The sequence below is a fragment of the Pelobates fuscus genome, chromosome 1 (genome assembly GCF_036172605.1).
Source record: "Pelobates fuscus isolate aPelFus1 chromosome 1, aPelFus1.pri, whole genome shotgun sequence".
In the NCBI taxonomy this organism is placed as follows: domain Eukaryota; kingdom Metazoa; phylum Chordata; class Amphibia; order Anura; family Pelobatidae; genus Pelobates; species Pelobates fuscus.
Genome location: NC_086317.1, coordinates 1,218,576 through 1,239,325, shown reverse-complemented (window position 1 = coordinate 1,239,325; position 20,750 = coordinate 1,218,576). Strand labels below are relative to the sequence as shown.

Below are 20,750 nucleotides of genomic sequence, written 5' to 3'. Positions count from 1 at the left end.
GGATGTTATTAATATGAATATAGCGTTAATAACACAGATATTAGAAGGAGGATGTTATTAATATGAATATAGCGTTAATAACACAGATATTAGAAGGGGGATGTTATTAATATGAATATAGCGTTAATAACACAGATATTAGAAGGGGATGTTATTAATATGAATATAGCGTTAATAACACAGATATTAGAAGGGGATGTTATTAATATGAATATAGCGTTAATAACACAGATATTAGAAGGGGATGTTATTAATATGAATATAGCGTTAATAACACAGATATTAGAAGGGGGATGTTATTAATATGAATATAGCGTTAATAACACAGATATTAGAAGGGGGATGTTATTAATATGAATATAGCGTTAATAACACAGATATTAGAAGGGGGATGTTATTAATATGAATATAGCGTTAATAACACAGATATTAGAAGGGGATGTTATTAATATGAATATAGCGTTAATAACACAGATATTAGAAGGGGGATGTTATTAATATGAATATAGCGTTAATAACACAGATATTAGAAGGAGGATGTTATTAATATGAATATAGCGTTAATAACACAGATATTAGAAGGGGGATGTTATTAATATGAATATAGCGTTAATAACACAGATATTAGAAGGGGGATGTTATTAATATGAATATAGCGTTAATAACACAGATATTAGAAGGGGATGTTATTAATATGAATATAGCGTTAATAACACAGATATTAGAAGGGGATGTTATTAATATGAATATAGCGTTAATAACACAGATATTAGAAGGGGATGTTATTAATATGAATATAGCGTTAATAACACAGATATTAGAAGGAGGATGTTATTAATATGAATATAGCGTTAATAACACAGATATTAGAAGGGGATGTTATTAATATGAATATAGCGTTAATAACACAGATATTAGAAGGGGATGTTATTAATATGAATATAGCGTTAATAACACAGATATTAGAAGGGGATGTTATTAATATGAATATAGCGTTAATAACACAGATATTAGAAGGGGATGTTATTAATATGAATATAGCGTTAATAACACAGATATTAGAAGGAGGATGTTATTAATATGAATATAGCGTTAATAACACAGATATTAGAAGGGGATGTTATTAATATGAATATAGCGTTAATAACACAGATATTAGAAGGAGGATGTTATTAATATGAATATAGCGTTAATAACACAGATATTAGAAGGGGGATGTTATTAATATGAATATAGCGTTAATAACACAGATATTAGAAGGGGATGTTATTAATATGAATATAGCGTTAATAACACAGATATTAGAAGGGGGATGTTATTAATATGAATATAGCGTTAATAACACAGATATTAGAAGGGGGATGTTATTAATATGAATATAGCGTTAATAACACAGATATTAGAAGGGGATGTTATTAATATGAATATAGCGTTAATAACACAGATATTAGAAGGGGGATGTTATTAATATGAATATAGCGTTAATAACACAGATATTAGAAGGGGGATGTTATTAATATGAATATAGCGTTAATAACACAGATATTAGAAGGGGATGTTATTAATATGAATATAGCGTTAATAACACAGATATTAGAAGGGGATGTTATTAATATGAATATAGCGTTAATAACACAGATATTAGAAGGAGGATGTTATTAATATGAATATAGCGTTAATAACACAGATATTAGAAGGGGATGTTATTAATATGAATATAGCGTTAATAACACAGATATTAGAAGGAGGATGTTATTAATATGAATATAGCGTTAATAACACAGATATTAGAAGGGGGATGTTATTAATATGAATATAGCGTTAATAACACAGATATTAGAAGGGGGATGTTATTAATATGAATATAGCGTTAATAACACAGATATTAGAAGGGGGATGTTATTAATATGAATATAGCGTTAATAACACAGATATTAGAAGGGGGATGTTATTAATATGAATATAGCGTTAATAACACAGATATTAGAAGGGGATGTTATTAATATGAATATAGCGTTAATAACACAGATATTAGAAGGGGGATGTTATTAATATGAATATAGCGTTAATAACACAGATATTAGAAGGGGATGTTATTAATATGAATATAGCGTTAATAACACAGATATTAGAAGGGGGATGTTATTAATATGAATATAGCGTTAATAACACAGATATTAGAAGGGGATGTTATTAATATGAATATAGCGTTAATAACACAGATATTAGAAGGGGGATGTTATTAATATGAATATAGCGTTAATAACACAGATATTAGAAGGGGGATGTTATTAATATGAATATAGCGTTAATAACACAGATATTAGAAGGGGGATGTTATTAATATGAATATAGCGTTAATAACACAGATATTAGAAGGGGATGTTATTAATATGAATATAGCGTTAATAACACAGATATTAGAAGGAGGATGTTATTAATATGAATATAGCGTTAATAACACAGATATTAGAAGGGGGATGTTATTAATATGAATATAGCGTTAATAACACAGATATTAGAAGGAGGATGTTATTAATATGAATATAGCGTTAATAACACAGATATTAGAAGGGGGATGTTATTAATATGAATATAGCGTTAATAACACAGATATTAGAAGGAGGATGTTATTAATATGAATATAGCGTTAATAACACAGATATTAGAAGGGGGATGTTATTAATATGAATATAGCGTTAATAACACAGATATTAGAAGGGGATGTTATTAATATGAATATAGCGTTAATAACACAGATATTAGAAGGAGGATGTTATTAATATGAATATAGCGTTAATAACACAGATATTAGAAGGGGATGTTATTAATATGAATATAGCGTTAATAACACAGATATTAGAAGGAGGATGTTATTAATATGAATATAGCGTTAATAACACAGATATTAGAAGGAGGATGTTATTAATATGAATATAGCGTTAATAACACAGATATTAGAAGGAGGATGTTATTAATATGAATATAGCGTTAATAACACAGATATTAGAAGGGGATGTTATTAATATGAATATAGCGTTAATAACACAGATATTAGAAGGGGGATGTTATTAATATGAATATAGCGTTAATAACACAGATATTAGAAGGGGATGTTATTAATATGAATATAGCGTTAATAACACAGATATTAGAAGGAGGATGTTATTAATATGAATATAGCGTTAATAACACAGATATTAGAAGGGGATGTTATTAATATGAATATAGCGTTAATAACACAGATATTAGAAGGGGATGTTATTAATATGAATATAGCGTTAATAACACAGATATTAGAAGGGGATGTTATTAATATGAATATAGCGTTAATAACACAGATATTAGAAGGAGGATGTTATTAATATGAATATAGCGTTAATAACACAGATATTAGAAGGGGATGTTATTAATATGAATATAGCGTTAATAACACAGATATTAGAAGGGGGATGTTATTAATATGAATATAGCGTTAATAACACAGATATTAGAAGGGGGATGTTATTAATATGAATATAGCGTTAATAACACAGATATTAGAAGGAGGATGTTATTAATATGAATATAGCGTTAATAACACAGATATTAGAAGGGGGATGTTATTAATATGAATATAGCGTTAATAACACAGATATTAGAAGGGGGATGTTATTAATATGAATATAGCGTTAATAACACAGATATTAGAAGGGGGATGTTATTAATATGAATATAGCGTTAATAACACAGATATTAGAAGGAGGATGTTATTAATATGAATATAGCGTTAATAACACAGATATTAGAAGGGGGATGTTATTAATATGAATATAGCGTTAATAACACAGATATTAGAAGGGGGATGTTATTAATATGAATATAGCGTTAATAACACAGATATTAGAAGGGGGATGTTATTAATATGAATATAGCGTTAATAACACAGATATTAGAAGGGGGATGTTATTAATATGAATATAGCGTTAATAACACAGATATTAGAAGGGGGATGTTATTAATATGAATATAGCGTTAATAACACAGATATTAGAAGGAGGATGTTATTAATATGAATATAGCGTTAATAACACAGATATTAGAAGGAGGATGTTATTAATATGAATATAGCGTTAATAACACAGATATTAGAAGGGGGATGTTATTAATATGAATATAGCGTTAATAACACAGATATTAGAAGGGGGATGTTATTAATATGAATATAGCGTTAATAACACAGATATTAGAAGGGGATGTTATTAATATGAATATAGCGTTAATAACACAGATATTAGAAGGGGGATGTTATTAATATGAATATAGCGTTAATAACACAGATATTAGAAGGGGGATGTTATTAATATGAATATAGCGTTAATAACACAGATATTAGAAGGGGGATGTTATTAATATGAATATAGCGTTAATAACACAGATATTAGAAGGGGATGTTATTAATATGAATATAGCGTTAATAACACAGATATTAGAAGGGGATGTTATTAATATGAATATAGCGTTAATAACACAGATATTAGAAGGGGGATGTTATTAATATGAATATAGCGTTAATAACACAGATATTAGAAGGGGGATGTTATTAATATGAATATAGCGTTAATAACACAGATATTAGAAGGGGGATGTTATTAATATGAATATAGCGTTAATAACACAGATATTAGAAGGGGGATGTTATTAATATGAATATAGCGTTAATAACACAGATATTAGAAGGGGGATGTTATTAATATGAATATAGCGTTAATAACACAGATATTAGAAGGGGGATGTTATTAATATGAATATAGCGTTAATAACACAGATATTAGAAGGGGGATGTTATTAATATGAATATAGCGTTAATAACACAGATATTAGAAGGGGGATGTTATTAATATGAATATAGCGTTAATAACACAGATATTAGAAGGGGGATGTTATTAATATGAATATAGCGTTAATAACACAGATATTAGAAGGGGATGTTATTAATATGAATATAGCGTTAATAACACAGATATTAGAAGGGGGATGTTATTAATATGAATATAGCGTTAATAACACAGATATTAGAAGGAGGATGTTATTAATATGAATATAGCGTTAATAACACAGATATTAGAAGGGGGATGTTATTAATATGAATATAGCGTTAATAACACAGATATTAGAAGGGGATGTTATTAATATGAATATAGCGTTAATAACACAGATATTAGAAGGAGGATGTTATTAATATGAATATAGCGTTAATAACACAGATATTAGAAGGGGGATGTTATTAATATGAATATAGCGTTAATAACACAGATATTAGAAGGGGGATGTTATTAATATGAATATAGCGTTAATAACACAGATATTAGAAGGGGGATGTTATTAATATGAATATAGCGTTAATAACACAGATATTAGAAGGGGGATGTTATTAATATGAATATAGCGTTAATAACACAGATATTAGAAGGGGATGTTATTAATATGAATATAGCGTTAATAACACAGATATTAGAAGGGGGATGTTATTAATATGAATATAGCGTTAATAACACAGATATTAGAAGGAGGATGTTATTAATATGAATATAGCGTTAATAACACAGATATTAGAAGGGGGATGTTATTAATATGAATATAGCGTTAATAACACAGATATTAGAAGGGGATGTTATTAATATGAATATAGCGTTAATAACACAGATATTAGAAGGGGGATGTTATTAATATGAATATAGCGTTAATAACACAGATATTAGAAGGGGGATGTTATTAATATGAATATAGCGTTAATAACACAGATATTAGAAGGGGGATGTTATTAATATGAATATAGCGTTAATAACACAGATATTAGAAGGAGGATGTTATTAATATGAATATAGCGTTAATAACACAGATATTAGAAGGAGGATGTTATTAATATGAATATAGCGTTAATAACACAGATATTAGAAGGGGGATGTTATTAATATGAATATAGCGTTAATAACACAGATATTAGAAGGGGGATGTTATTAATATGAATATAGCGTTAATAACACAGATATTAGAAGGGGATGTTATTAATATGAATATAGCGTTAATAACACAGATATTAGAAGGGGGATGTTATTAATATGAATATAGCGTTAATAACACAGATATTAGAAGGAGGATGTTATTAATATGAATATAGCGTTAATAACACAGATATTAGAAGGGGATGTTATTAATATGAATATAGCGTTAATAACACAGATATTAGAAGGGGGATGTTATTAATATGAATATAGCGTTAATAACACAGATATTAGAAGGGGGATGTTATTAATATGAATATAGCGTTAATAACACAGATATTAGAAGGGGATGTTATTAATATGAATATAGCGTTAATAACACAGATATTAGAAGGGGATGTTATTAATATGAATATAGCGTTAATAACACAGATATTAGAAGGGGGATGTTATTAATATGAATATAGCGTTAATAACACAGATATTAGAAGGGGGATGTTATTAATATGAATATAGCGTTAATAACACAGATATTAGAAGGAGGATGTTATTAATATGAATATAGCGTTAATAACACAGATATTAGAAGGGGATGTTATTAATATGAATATAGCGTTAATAACACAGATATTAGAAGGAGGATGTTATTAATATGAATATAGCGTTAATAACACAGATATTAGAAGGGGGATGTTATTAATATGAATATAGCGTTAATAACACAGATATTAGAAGGGGGATGTTATTAATATGAATATAGCGTTAATAACACAGATATTAGAAGGAGGATGTTATTAATATGAATATAGCGTTAATAACACAGATATTAGAAGGAGGATGTTATTAATATGAATATAGCGTTAATAACACAGATATTAGAAGGGGATGTTATTAATATGAATATAGCGTTAATAACACAGATATTAGAAGGGGGATGTTATTAATATGAATATAGCGTTAATAACACAGATATTAGAAGGAGGATGTTATTAATATGAATATAGCGTTAATAACACAGATATTAGAAGGGGGATGTTATTAATATGAATATAGCGTTAATAACACAGATATTAGAAGGGGGATGTTATTAATATGAATATAGCGTTAATAACACAGATATTAGAAGGGGGATGTTATTAATATGAATATAGCGTTAATAACACAGATATTAGAAGGGGATGTTATTAATATGAATATAGCGTTAATAACACAGATATTAGAAGGGGGATGTTATTAATATGAATATAGCGTTAATAACACAGATATTAGAAGGGGGATGTTATTAATATGAATATAGCGTTAATAACACAGATATTAGAAGGAGGATGTTATTAATATGAATATAGCGTTAATAACACAGATATTAGAAGGGGGATGTTATTAATATGAATATAGCGTTAATAACACAGATATTAGAAGGGGATGTTATTAATATGAATATAGCGTTAATAACACAGATATTAGAAGGGGGATGTTATTAATATGAATATAGCGTTAATAACACAGATATTAGAAGGGGATGTTATTAATATGAATATAGCGTTAATAACACAGATATTAGAAGGAGGATGTTATTAATATGAATATAGCGTTAATAACACAGATATTAGAAGGGGGATGTTATTAATATGAATATAGCGTTAATAACACAGATATTAGAAGGAGGATGTTATTAATATGAATATAGCGTTAATAACACAGATATTAGAAGGGGGATGTTATTAATATGAATATAGCGTTAATAACACAGATATTAGAAGGGGATGTTATTAATATGAATATAGCGTTAATAACACAGATATTAGAAGGGGGATGTTATTAATATGAATATAGCGTTAATAACACAGATATTAGAAGGGGGATGTTATTAATATGAATATAGCGTTAATAACACAGATATTAGAAGGGGGATGTTATTAATATGAATATAGCGTTAATAACACAGATATTAGAAGGAGGATGTTATTAATATGAATATAGCGTTAATAACACAGATATTAGAAGGGGATGTTATTAATATGAATATAGCGTTAATAACACAGATATTAGAAGGAGGATGTTATTAATATGAATATAGCGTTAATAACACAGATATTAGAAGGGGGATGTTATTAATATGAATATAGCGTTAATAACACAGATATTAGAAGGGGATGTTATTAATATGAATATAGCGTTAATAACACAGATATTAGAAGGGGGATGTTATTAATATGAATATAGCGTTAATAACACAGATATTAGAAGGGGGATGTTATTAATATGAATATAGCGTTAATAACACAGATATTAGAAGGGGATGTTATTAATATGAATATAGCGTTAATAACACAGATATTAGAAGGGGGATGTTATTAATATGAATATAGCGTTAATAACACAGATATTAGAAGGGGGATGTTATTAATATGAATATAGCGTTAATAACACAGATATTAGAAGGGGATGTTATTAATATGAATATAGCGTTAATAACACAGATATTAGAAGGAGGATGTTATTAATATGAATATAGCGTTAATAACACAGATATTAGAAGGAGGATGTTATTAATATGAATATAGCGTTAATAACACAGATATTAGAAGGGGGATGTTATTAATATGAATATAGCGTTAATAACACAGATATTAGAAGGAGGATGTTATTAATATGAATATAGCGTTAATAACACAGATATTAGAAGGAGGATGTTATTAATATGAATATAGCGTTAATAACACAGATATTAGAAGGGGGATGTTATTAATATGAATATAGCGTTAATAACACAGATATTAGAAGGGGATGTTATTAATATGAATATAGCGTTAATAACACAGATATTAGAAGGGGGATGTTATTAATATGAATATAGCGTTAATAACACAGATATTAGAAGGGGGATGTTATTAATATGAATATAGCGTTAATAACACAGATATTAGAAGGGGGATGTTATTAATATGAATATAGCGTTAATAACACAGATATTAGAAGGGGGATGTTATTAATATGAATATAGCGTTAATAACACAGATATTAGAAGGAGGATGTTATTAATATGAATATAGCGTTAATAACACAGATATTAGAAGGGGGATGTTATTAATATGAATATAGCGTTAATAACACAGATATTAGAAGGGGGATGTTATTAATATGAATATAGCGTTAATAACACAGATATTAGAAGGGGGATGTTATTAATATGAATATAGCGTTAATAACACAGATATTAGAAGGGGGATGTTATTAATATGAATATAGCGTTAATAACACAGATATTAGAAGGGGATGTTATTAATATGAATATAGCGTTAATAACACAGATATTAGAAGGGGGATGTTATTAATATGAATATAGCGTTAATAACACAGATATTAGAAGGAGGATGTTATTAATATGAATATAGCGTTAATAACACAGATATTAGAAGGGGATGTTATTAATATGAATATAGCGTTAATAACACAGATATTAGAAGGGGATGTTATTAATATGAATATAGCGTTAATAACACAGATATTAGAAGGAGGATGTTATTAATATGAATATAGCGTTAATAACACAGATATTAGAAGGGGGATGTTATTAATATGAATATAGCGTTAATAACACAGATATTAGAAGGGGGATGTTATTAATATGAATATAGCGTTAATAACACAGATATTAGAAGGAGGATGTTATTAATATGAATATAGCGTTAATAACACAGATATTAGAAGGGGATGTTATTAATATGAATATAGCGTTAATAACACAGATATTAGAAGGAGGATGTTATTAATATGAATATAGCGTTAATAACACAGATATTAGAAGGAGGATGTTATTAATATGAATATAGCGTTAATAACACAGATATTAGAAGGGGGATGTTATTAATATGAATATAGCGTTAATAACACAGATATTAGAAGGAGGATGTTATTAATATGAATATAGCGTTAATAACACAGATATTAGAAGGGGGATGTTATTAATATGAATATAGCGTTAATAACACAGATATTAGAAGGGGATGTTATTAATATGAATATAGCGTTAATAACACAGATATTAGAAGGGGATGTTATTAATATGAATATAGCGTTAATAACACAGATATTAGAAGGGGGATGTTATTAATATGAATATAGCGTTAATAACACAGATATTAGAAGGAGGATGTTATTAATATGAATATAGCGTTAATAACACAGATATTAGAAGGAGGATGTTATTAATATGAATATAGCGTTAATAACACAGATATTAGAAGGGGGATGTTATTAATATGAATATAGCGTTAATAACACAGATATTAGAAGGAGGATGTTATTAATATGAATATAGCGTTAATAACACAGATATTAGAAGGGGGATGTTATTAATATGAATATAGCGTTAATAACACAGATATTAGAAGGGGGATGTTATTAATATGAATATAGCGTTAATAACACAGATATTAGAAGGGGGATGTTATTAATATGAATATAGCGTTAATAACACAGATATTAGAAGGGGGATGTTATTAATATGAATATAGCGTTAATAACACAGATATTAGAAGGGGGATGTTATTAATATGAATATAGCGTTAATAACACAGATATTAGAAGGGGGATGTTATTAATATGAATATAGCGTTAATAACACAGATATTAGAAGGGGGATGTTATTAATATGAATATAGCGTTAATAACACAGATATTAGAAGGAGGATGTTATTAATATGAATATAGCGTTAATAACACAGATATTAGAAGGGGGATGTTATTAATATGAATATAGCGTTAATAACACAGATATTAGAAGGGGGATGTTATTAATATGAATATAGCGTTAATAACACAGATATTAGAAGGGGGATGTTATTAATATGAATATAGCGTTAATAACACAGATATTAGAAGGGGGATGTTATTAATATGAATATAGCGTTAATAACACAGATATTAGAAGGGGGATGTTATTAATATGAATATAGCGTTAATAACACAGATATTAGAAGGGGGATGTTATTAATATGAATATAGCGTTAATAACACAGATATTAGAAGGAGGATGTTATTAATATGAATATAGCGTTAATAACACAGATATTAGAAGGAGGATGTTATTAATATGAATATAGCGTTAATAACACAGATATTAGAAGGGGATGTTATTAATATGAATATAGCGTTAATAACACAGATATTAGAAGGAGGATGTTATTAATATGAATATAGCGTTAATAACACAGATATTAGAAGGAGGATGTTATTAATATGAATATAGCGTTAATAACACAGATATTAGAAGGAGGATGTTATTAATATGAATATAGCGTTAATAACACAGATATTAGAAGGGGGATGTTATTAATATGAATATAGCGTTAATAACACAGATATTAGAAGGGGGATGTTATTAATATGAATATAGCGTTAATAACACAGATATTAGAAGGAGGATGTTATTAATATGAATATAGCGTTAATAACACAGATATTAGAAGGGGGATGTTATTAATATGAATATAGCGTTAATAACACAGATATTAGAAGGGGGATGTTATTAATATGAATATAGCGTTAATAACACAGATATTAGAAGGAGGATGTTATTAATATGAATATAGCGTTAATAACACAGATATTAGAAGGGGATGTTATTAATATGAATATAGCGTTAATAACACAGATATTAGAAGGGGGATGTTATTAATATGAATATAGCGTTAATAACACAGATATTAGAAGGGGGATGTTATTAATATGAATATAGCGTTAATAACACAGATATTAGAAGGGGATGTTATTAATATGAATATAGCGTTAATAACACAGATATTAGAAGGAGGATGTTATTAATATGAATATAGCGTTAATAACACAGATATTAGAAGGAGGATGTTATTAATATGAATATAGCGTTAATAACACAGATATTAGAAGGGGATGTTATTAATATGAATATAGCGTTAATAACACAGATATTAGAAGGAGGATGTTATTAATATGAATATAGCGTTAATAACACAGATATTAGAAGGGGGATGTTATTAATATGAATATAGCGTTAATAACACAGATATTAGAAGGGGATGTTATTAATATGAATATAGCGTTAATAACACAGATATTAGAAGGGGGATGTTATTAATATGAATATAGCGTTAATAACACAGATATTAGAAGGAGGATGTTATTAATATGAATATAGCGTTAATAACACAGATATTAGAAGGGGATGTTATTAATATGAATATAGCGTTAATAACACAGATATTAGAAGGAGGATGTTATTAATATGAATATAGCGTTAATAACACAGATATTAGAAGGGGGATGTTATTAATATGAATATAGCGTTAATAACACAGATATTAGAAGGGGGATGTTATTAATATGAATATAGCGTTAATAACACAGATATTAGAAGGGGATGTTATTAATATGAATATAGCGTTAATAACACAGATATTAGAAGGGGATGTTATTAATATTAATATAGCGTTAATAACACAGATATTAGAAGGGGATGTTATTAATATATTTATTTGTGTTAATATTTCACTAATTATTTAGATATTAATTAAATCTGAGGTAAAATGTCTTTATTTTTATTTCTTATTATTTTATGCTGCTTGGTTGCCGCCATTTTGTCGTAGCTCGAAGCCGGTGGGCGGGATTAGTTTGTGGTTACGTCACCGTTTGACTCCGCCCTGTGACAGTTGCAGGAGCCTGGTTGGCTCGGTCTGTCATTGTGACTGGATATATGTTTCTATGTTTCTATTACTAAGCCACGTCCCGCCCTCATTGCTGCTGGCCAATCAGGAAGATCCTTAAAGGCCACCGCCTTCCTGGTAGCCAATAGTTGCCGTGAGCCCCGCCTACTTTCATTGCACCAATGACAGTGCAGCTCTGATCGCGTGCAACAGTAGCAGCTGCTGCAACCGGGATCCCAGACGGCGTCATCCTACCTGTCCTAGAGGTAATCACCCCCTACCTTGTCCTAGAGGTAATCACCCCCTACCTTGTCCTAGAGGTAATCACCCCCTACCTTGTCCTAGAGGTAATCACCCCCTACCTTGTCCTAGAGGTAATCACCCCCTACCTTGTCCTAGAGGTAATCGCCCCCTACCTTGTCCTAGAGGTAATCGCCCCCTACCTTGTCCTAGAGGTAATCACCCCCTACCTTGTCCTAGAGGTAATCACCCCCTACCTTGTCCTAGAGGTAATCACCCCCTACCTTGTCCTAGAGGTAATCACCCCCTACCTTGTCCTAGAGGTAATCACCCCCTACCTTGTCCTAGAGGTAATCACCCCCTACCTTGTCCTAGAGGTAATCACCCCCTACCTTGTCCTAGAGGTAATCACCCCCTACCTTGTCCTAGAGGTAATCACCCCCTACCTTGTCCTAGAGGTAATCACCCCCTACCTTGTCCTAGAGGTAATCACCCCCTACCTTGTCCTAGAGGTAATCACCCCCTACCTTGTCCTAGAGGTAATCACCCCCTACCTTGTCCTAGAGGTAATCACCCCCTACCTTGTCCTAGAGGTAATCACCCCCTATCCTGTCCTAGAGGTAATCACCCCCTACCTTGTCCTAGAGGTAATCACCCCCTACCTTGTCCTAGAGGTAATCACCCCCTACCTTGTCCTAGAGGTAATCACCCCCTACCTTGTCCTAGAGGTAATCACCCCCTACCTTGTCCTAGAGGTAATCACCCCCTACCTTGTCCTAGAGGTAATCACCCCCTACCTTGTCCTAGAGGTAATCACCCCCTACCTTGTCCTAGAGGTAATCACCCCCTACCTTGTCCTAGAGGTAATCACCCCCTACCTTGTCCTAGAGGTAATCACCCCCTACCTTGTCCTAGAGGTAATCACCCCCTACCTTGTCCTAGAGGTAATCACCCCCTACCTTGTCCTAGAGGTAATCACCCCCTACCTTGTCCTAGAGGTAATCACCCCCTACCTTGTCCTAGAGGTAATCACCCCCTACCTTGTCCTAGAGGTAATCACCCCCTACCTTGTCCTAGAGGTAATCACCCCCTACCTTGTCCTAGAGGTAATCACCCCCTACCTTGTCCTAGAGGTAATCACCCCCTACCTTGTCCTAGAGGTAATCACCCCCTACCTTGTCCTAGAGGTAATCACCCCCTACCTTGTCCTAGAGGTAATCACCCCCTACCTTGTCCTAGAGGTAATCACCCCCTACCTTGTCCTAGAGGTAATCACCCCCTACCTTGTCCTAGAGGTAATCACCCCCTACCTTGTCCTAGAGGTAATCACCCCCTACCTTGTCCTAGAGGTAATCACCCCCTACCTTGTCCTAGAGGTAATCACCCCCTACCTTGTCCTAGAGGTAATCACCCCCTACCTTGTCCTAGAGGTAATCACCCCCTACCTTGTCCTAGAGGTAATCACCCCCTACCTTGTCCTAGAGGTAATCACCCCCTACCTTGTCCTAGAGGTAATCACCCCCTACCTTGTCCTAGAGGTAATCACCCCCTACCTTGTCCTAGAGGTAATCACCCCCTACCTTGTCCTAGAGGTAATCACCCCCTACCTTGTCCTAGAGGTAATCACCCCCTACCTTGTCCTAGAGGTAATCACCCCCTACCTTGTCCTAGAGGTAATCACCCCCTACCTTGTCCTAGAGGTAATCACCCCCTACCTTGTCCTAGAGGTAATCACCCCCTACCTTGTCCTAGAGGTAATCACCCCCTACCTTGTCCTAGAGGTAATCACCCCCTACCTTGTCCTAGAGGTAATCACCCCCTACCTTGTCCTAGAGGTAATCACCCCCTACCTTGTCCTAGAGGTAATCACCCCCTACCTTGTCCTAGAGGTAATCACCCCCTACCTTGTCCTAGAGGTAATCACCCCCTACCTTGTCCTAGAGGTAATCACCCCCTACCTTGTCCTAGAGGTAATCACCCCCTACCTTGTCCTAGAGGTAATCACCCCCTACCTTGTCCTAGAGGTAATCACCCCCTACCTTGTCCTAGAGGTAATCACCCCCTACCTTGTCCTAGAGGTAATCACCCCCTACCTTGTCCTAGAGGTAATCACCCCCTACCTTGTCCTAGAGGTAATCACCCCCTACCTTGTCCTAGAGGTAATCACCCCCTACCTTGTCCTAGAGGTAATAATCCCACCTGTCCTAGAGGCAATCGGTCTATACGCTGTACCTAGAGGTATCCTGTCCATCTTTCCTAGAGGGATGCAGTCTACCTGTAATACAGGGAAATACTGTAACACTATCTGGTCTACCTGCCCTAGGGGCTGTCTGTCTGCCCCGGCCTGGAGTCCCTTTACCCGGCTGTGTGCCCGCCATGGCCCAGTCACCTTACTCAGCAATTCACTCTCTCATGCCTGTTTATCATACATATTCTTTATTGTATAGGATTCTACTTAGACTTCATGTAAGGTGTGTAAGAAAATGCTTGACTTTCCTGCTGTTACTTATCGTAAGGTAAATATTAAACGCCTGCCCTGGGCGTTTCCATTCTCAGATTGTTTACACTGCTCTGCTTGAGTGACATGCAGTACTCCTCATTTTCACATCTCCATGACTGCCACCTGTCCTGCTTTTTACCAGGACAGTCCCCTCTTTGGAACTTTTCAATTGACGCTATATAAATAATATAATAATTAACCAAGAACCTGTCCATCGATTCGTTTTGTACTCTACGTATTAAATAAGGAACAGAGTTTTTCTATGGTAAACTGTGAACAAACTCCCAGAGACTCCCTACAAATAATGCACAAACTTGTCTTTCCTCTCCCAAGCATGGTGCCAGCTTGATACTCGGTCTTAGTGACATTAGTTCATCGTGGACAAAGTATGCTGGTAGGAGGACTCTAATAATGAGGGGATTTCATTCCACTGACTGGTTTTACCAGGCTAGGGGTGCACGAATCTACCTCTTTTTACTGGTTGCTTGGTGTCCTGAGAAGTCACTTCTTAGGATCACCTGGGATAACGGTGTATTCTACCTGAACAAGATATGCTAATGAATATGTTATACACCCTTATTAATGCTTGCTTAGATTTATTCTAGAAAATATATTCATCAGCTGTAGTTACAGGTTTGGTTTGATTGGATGATGACCATCAGCGGTAGTTACAGGTTTGGTTTGATTGGATGATGACCATCAGCGGTAGTTACAGGTTTGATTGGATGATGACCATTAGCGGTTGTTACAGGTTTGGTTTGATTGGATGATGACCGTTAGCGGTTGTTACAGGTTTGGTTTGATTGGATGATGACCTTTAGCGGTAGTTACAGGTTTGGTTTGATTGGATGATGACCATCAGCGGTAGTTACAGGTTTGGTTTGATTGGATGATGACCATCAGCGGTAGTTACAGGTTTGATTGGATGATGACCATTAGCGGTTGTTACAGGTTTGGTTTGATTGGATGATGACCGTTAGCGGTTGTTACAGGTTTGGTTTGATTGGATGATGACCGTTAGCGGTAGTTACAGGTTTGATTGGATGATGACCATTAGCGGTTGTTACAGGTTTGGTTTGATTGGATGATGACCGTTAGCGGTTGTTACAGGTTTGGTTTGATTGGATGATGACCATTAGCGGTTGTTACAGGTTTGGTTTGATTGGATGATGACCGTTAGCGGTTGTTACAGGTTTGGTTTGATTGGATGATGACCGTTAGCGGTTGTTACAGGTTTGGTTTGATTGGATGATGACCGTTAGCGGTTGTTACAGGTTTGGTTTGATTGGATGATGACCGTTAGCGGTTGTTACAGGTTTGGTTTGATTGGATGATGACCGTTAGCGGTTGTTACAGGTTTGATTGGATGATGACCATCAGCGCTAGTTACAGGTTTGGTTTGATTGGATGATGACCGTTAGCGGTTGTTACAGGTTTGGTTTGATTGGATGATGACCGTTAGCGGTTGTTACAGGTTTGGTTTGATTGGATGATGACCGTTAGCGGTTGTTACAGGTTTGGTTTGATTGGATGATGGCCATTAGAGGTTTGCCCGCTCTCATTTGTAATAAAAAAGGAACACGATAGATCCATGATTGATGTCTTTGCAAATGACCAATATTAAGTGTCAATGTCTGAATTTGCCATGGTCTTAGATGAATACAACGGAAGCTGAGAGCTGATGGGTTAATAGCTCGGGTGAATGTAGTGTAAGCTCTTGCAGGGATTTTTCTGATTTACTTTTCTATGAGGTTAATAATAATAATATTCGCTACACAAATCAAGAAAATACTTTTTTTTTTTTTTTCTTCTCTTCCAATATGTCTTCGCAATGACAAAGAATAGGTAAAAAGAACGAGGCCCACACTGTTAGATTCTCGTCCATGCACCTGTTCTTTATAAAACCCTTGTGTAGCTGTTCTGCAGGACAGCAGGTGGGTTGAAGGTGAATTGGAGATGTTTGTGCAATCTGTTTGCCCTGTAGCTATTCTTGCCAGGTGAGCGTACGTTTTGTTTATCATCTGTTGGCGTGGGATTGTGGCAACAGCTGGCATGTCTCAGACAGCAGGCACGTGAACAGTTAGTGGCTGCATAACACAAACATCATAAAGAGAATTCCCTTACCTGCAGGAAGCATTCCTGATGTACCTGATGTGTATGTGGGGATCCCCTGTCCTTATCTTGCTGTCACCTTATCAGGCGGCATTGCTGTCGGTTTGTAAATCAGGTAATGGGTCATAGTCTGCTTATTGTCCTCTTTCTAACCATGCTCCACAAATCCCAGTTGCTAATCAGACAGTAACTCTAAGTGGATGCTTACTCCTGTTTAAAATGCGTATTATAGGTCCTTGTATACTGCGAACTTCCCTACTCTTCCCCTGTTACACTCTTAACACTTACCCCCCCCCCCCCCCTCCATATATACTGTGTGCCGCACTCCTAGCATTATCGTTCTAGCTCCCACTGGGGGTCTTCCTATCCCCCCATATATACTGTATCTGTCTAGCCATGTGCTACACTCCTAGCGTTACTGTTCTAGCTCCCACTGGGGGTCTTCCTATCCCCCCATATATACTGTATCTGTCTAGCCATGTGCTACACTCCTAGCGTTGCTGTTCTAGCTCCCACTGGGGGTCTTCCTATCTCCCCATATATACTGTATCTGTCCAGCCATGTGCTACACTCCTAGCGTTACTGTTCTAGCTCCCACTGGGGGTCTTCCTATCCCCCGATATATACTGTATCTGTCTAGCCATGTGCTACACTCCTAGCGTTACTGTTCTAGCTCCCACTGGGGGGTCTTCCTATCCCCCGATATATACTGTATCTGTCTAGCCATGTGCTACACTCCTAGCGTTGCTGTTCTAGCTCCCACTGGGGGTCTTCCTATCCCCCCCATATATACTGTATCTGTCTAGCCATGTGCTACACTCCTAGCGTTGCTGTTCTAGCTCCCACTGGGGGGTCTTCCTATCCCCCGATATATACTGTATCTGTCCAGCCATGTGCTACACTCCTAGTGTTCCTGTTCTAGCTCCCACTGAGGGTCTTCCTATCTCCCCCTCCCTCCCACTCCCACTGACTTTAAATCCAAATAACCACGGTGCTGCACAGCATTAGATTTGTATAGGAAATGAAGAGATGAGTACATCTTGATAAAGACCTGCAGGCCGAAATGTTGATTTTTGTTTTTTGATACAATATAACTTACTTTTTTTTTTTTTAATCTAATCAGTCCTAAGCATGATCATGTTACAGACTGTACCGATAATGCTTGATTCCTTTCCAGCGGGTCAGTTCTTTTCTGTAGAAAAATGTAATATTTGATGGCATTTAAATGGAGGTTCTCCTGGAAGACTTGAATTAAGCAGTATGTGAATTAATCTACTAGTAGAAAGATATTATCAAGGTAAACCTTGGGTTGATGGGTATATCATTGCGGAGTAAGGGGGATTTCAGAGTTGAAGGCATCAATCAAACAACCAAAGCTTGACTAAGGGCCTCATGGCAGAAGACATTTTAGACCGGTCTGTGGGTGTTGTGGTGATTCATTAGTAAAATCTGGTATTTTTAATTACATGACACAGAGGTTCATACTTTGTTGGTTCAATGCTTCAAAATAACATTGGAAGTAAAATAGAAACATAGACTGTGACGGCAGATAAGAACCATTCGGCCCATCTAGTCTGCCTAATTTTCTAAATACTTTCATTAGTCTCTGGCCTTATCTTATAGCAGGGTCGTACCTAGAGCATTTGGCACCCGGGGCGGATCCTGGGCTTGGCACACAGTTAGAAGCGTGCAGTCACAAACACACACAGTTACAGGCATGCAGTCACACACACATACACAGATACAGGCAGACAGACTCACACAAACACACTTTTACAGGCAGATATTTACAAACACACACACAGTTACAGGAAGACAGTTACACACACACACACACACACACACACTATTACAGACACAGTCACACACACACTATTACTTACAGACAGGAGCTGGAGGAGGAGTGGATTCCCTGAAGTCCTTCCCTGGAGCCTGTTAGGTGGAGAGGCAGAGATTCCTTCTTGCTGCACCTCCACGTGCATCAGTAACAGCAGCGGGTGAGGGCTGTATTAAGCCCCGCCCCTGATTTTGATTAGCTCCGCCCCCACTTTACCTCCGTGTGGCCAGTTCAGCTGCTCTTTGCGTGTGTGAGCTGTTCTGGCCGCCCGGCACCCTAACTACCATGGGGCACTGTGCGGCTGTACAGCTCACACAGCCCCCTCCAGCCCCCAGACCAGGGTCATGGCACCCCCTACCCGGAACGCCACTGTTTTATAGTTAGGATATCTTCATGCTTAAACTCCCTCACTGTGTTAAAAATAACAAGCTTCATCTTGGACTCCTATGTAGGATTGATTTTCTGCCTCTGTGATCTCAAACAATAACCAGTATTATATTCCTTTCTCCCAGTGAGAGAGAGGTTATTACTACTGATTTTAAAAACCTGAGAAGGATGAAGGACTGTGACCCACCTGGGATTTGCACCTGTGACATGTTTAACAAGCTTTATAACTTGAAATAACTCCATGAATGTATACTCTCTTGAACAATCGGCGTCCTTCAAAAGCTCTTCCAAGCAACAGCCTGCCTTACATGCCATAGCAGCCCTTAGTTAGTGCGGTTTGAACGTGGAAGTATCAAATCCATAATCCATCTCACCCAGTGTGCAAAGGTGACCTAAGTCACCAGAGAGTGGCCTCTTCACTAACACTTCAAGACTCTGAACATGTATTCCAATCATGTTTGTAGGATCGTCTCGATCCCAGTGTCCACGCACTTGTCATGAGTCGACTTGGGGACATCAGAAACAAACCAGTGTCCATGGAAGTTAGACATGCTAAGAGATGGAGGTATTCTTGAAGAAGTGAGGGATGTGAAATCCTGTCAGAATCTAGTAGTATGTTTGGAAACTAAGTAATCTCCGGATGTCAATAGCCATCTCCAGGACAGTCGAGAACCACGGTTAAGATGTCCAAAATGGAGTAATAAGGACAAGTGAGATGGCGTCTCAGAGTACTTGAGATCAGAGAGAAAGGCGGGAAAGCATAGTGACACGACCAGCCATTGTTGGAGAAAAGCATTTGCTGCAAGAGCCTCTGGGTCCAGTCTCCAACTGTAGAAAAGTGGGAGTTGAAAATTCCCCCCAAAAAGTGCAAAGAGGTCTATGTTCAGAGGCCCCCAAACTGACAGCAGTTGTAGAAAGACATTGCAGTCCAAACATAAATTGCTGTACTCTCTAGGTATCTAGAATTCTAATCCGCTATGGTGTCGAATTCTGGTATGCACTCTGCT

At 35.1% G+C, this 20,750-nt stretch overlaps 1 protein-coding gene across 5 annotated transcripts in view; it reads left to right on the top strand.

The window, feature by feature from the left end:
* Nucleotides 1-20,750, top strand: part of CBS (cystathionine beta-synthase) — a 494,065-nt gene that overhangs the window by 420,876 nt on the left and 52,439 nt on the right. For 2 of the 5 annotated variants that reach the window (XM_063445636.1, XM_063445608.1), the window contains exon 1: nucleotides 12,829-12,933. The exons of 1 other annotated variant lie outside the window; for it this stretch is intronic. The gene's annotated coding sequence lies outside the window, so the exon portion shown is untranslated. Of the gene's footprint in view, nucleotides 1-12,828; nucleotides 12,934-13,509; nucleotides 13,528-15,110; nucleotides 15,118-20,750 lie in introns of those variants that run through there. 2 more of the 5 variants (XM_063445617.1, XM_063445627.1) reach the window with 2 other exon arrangements.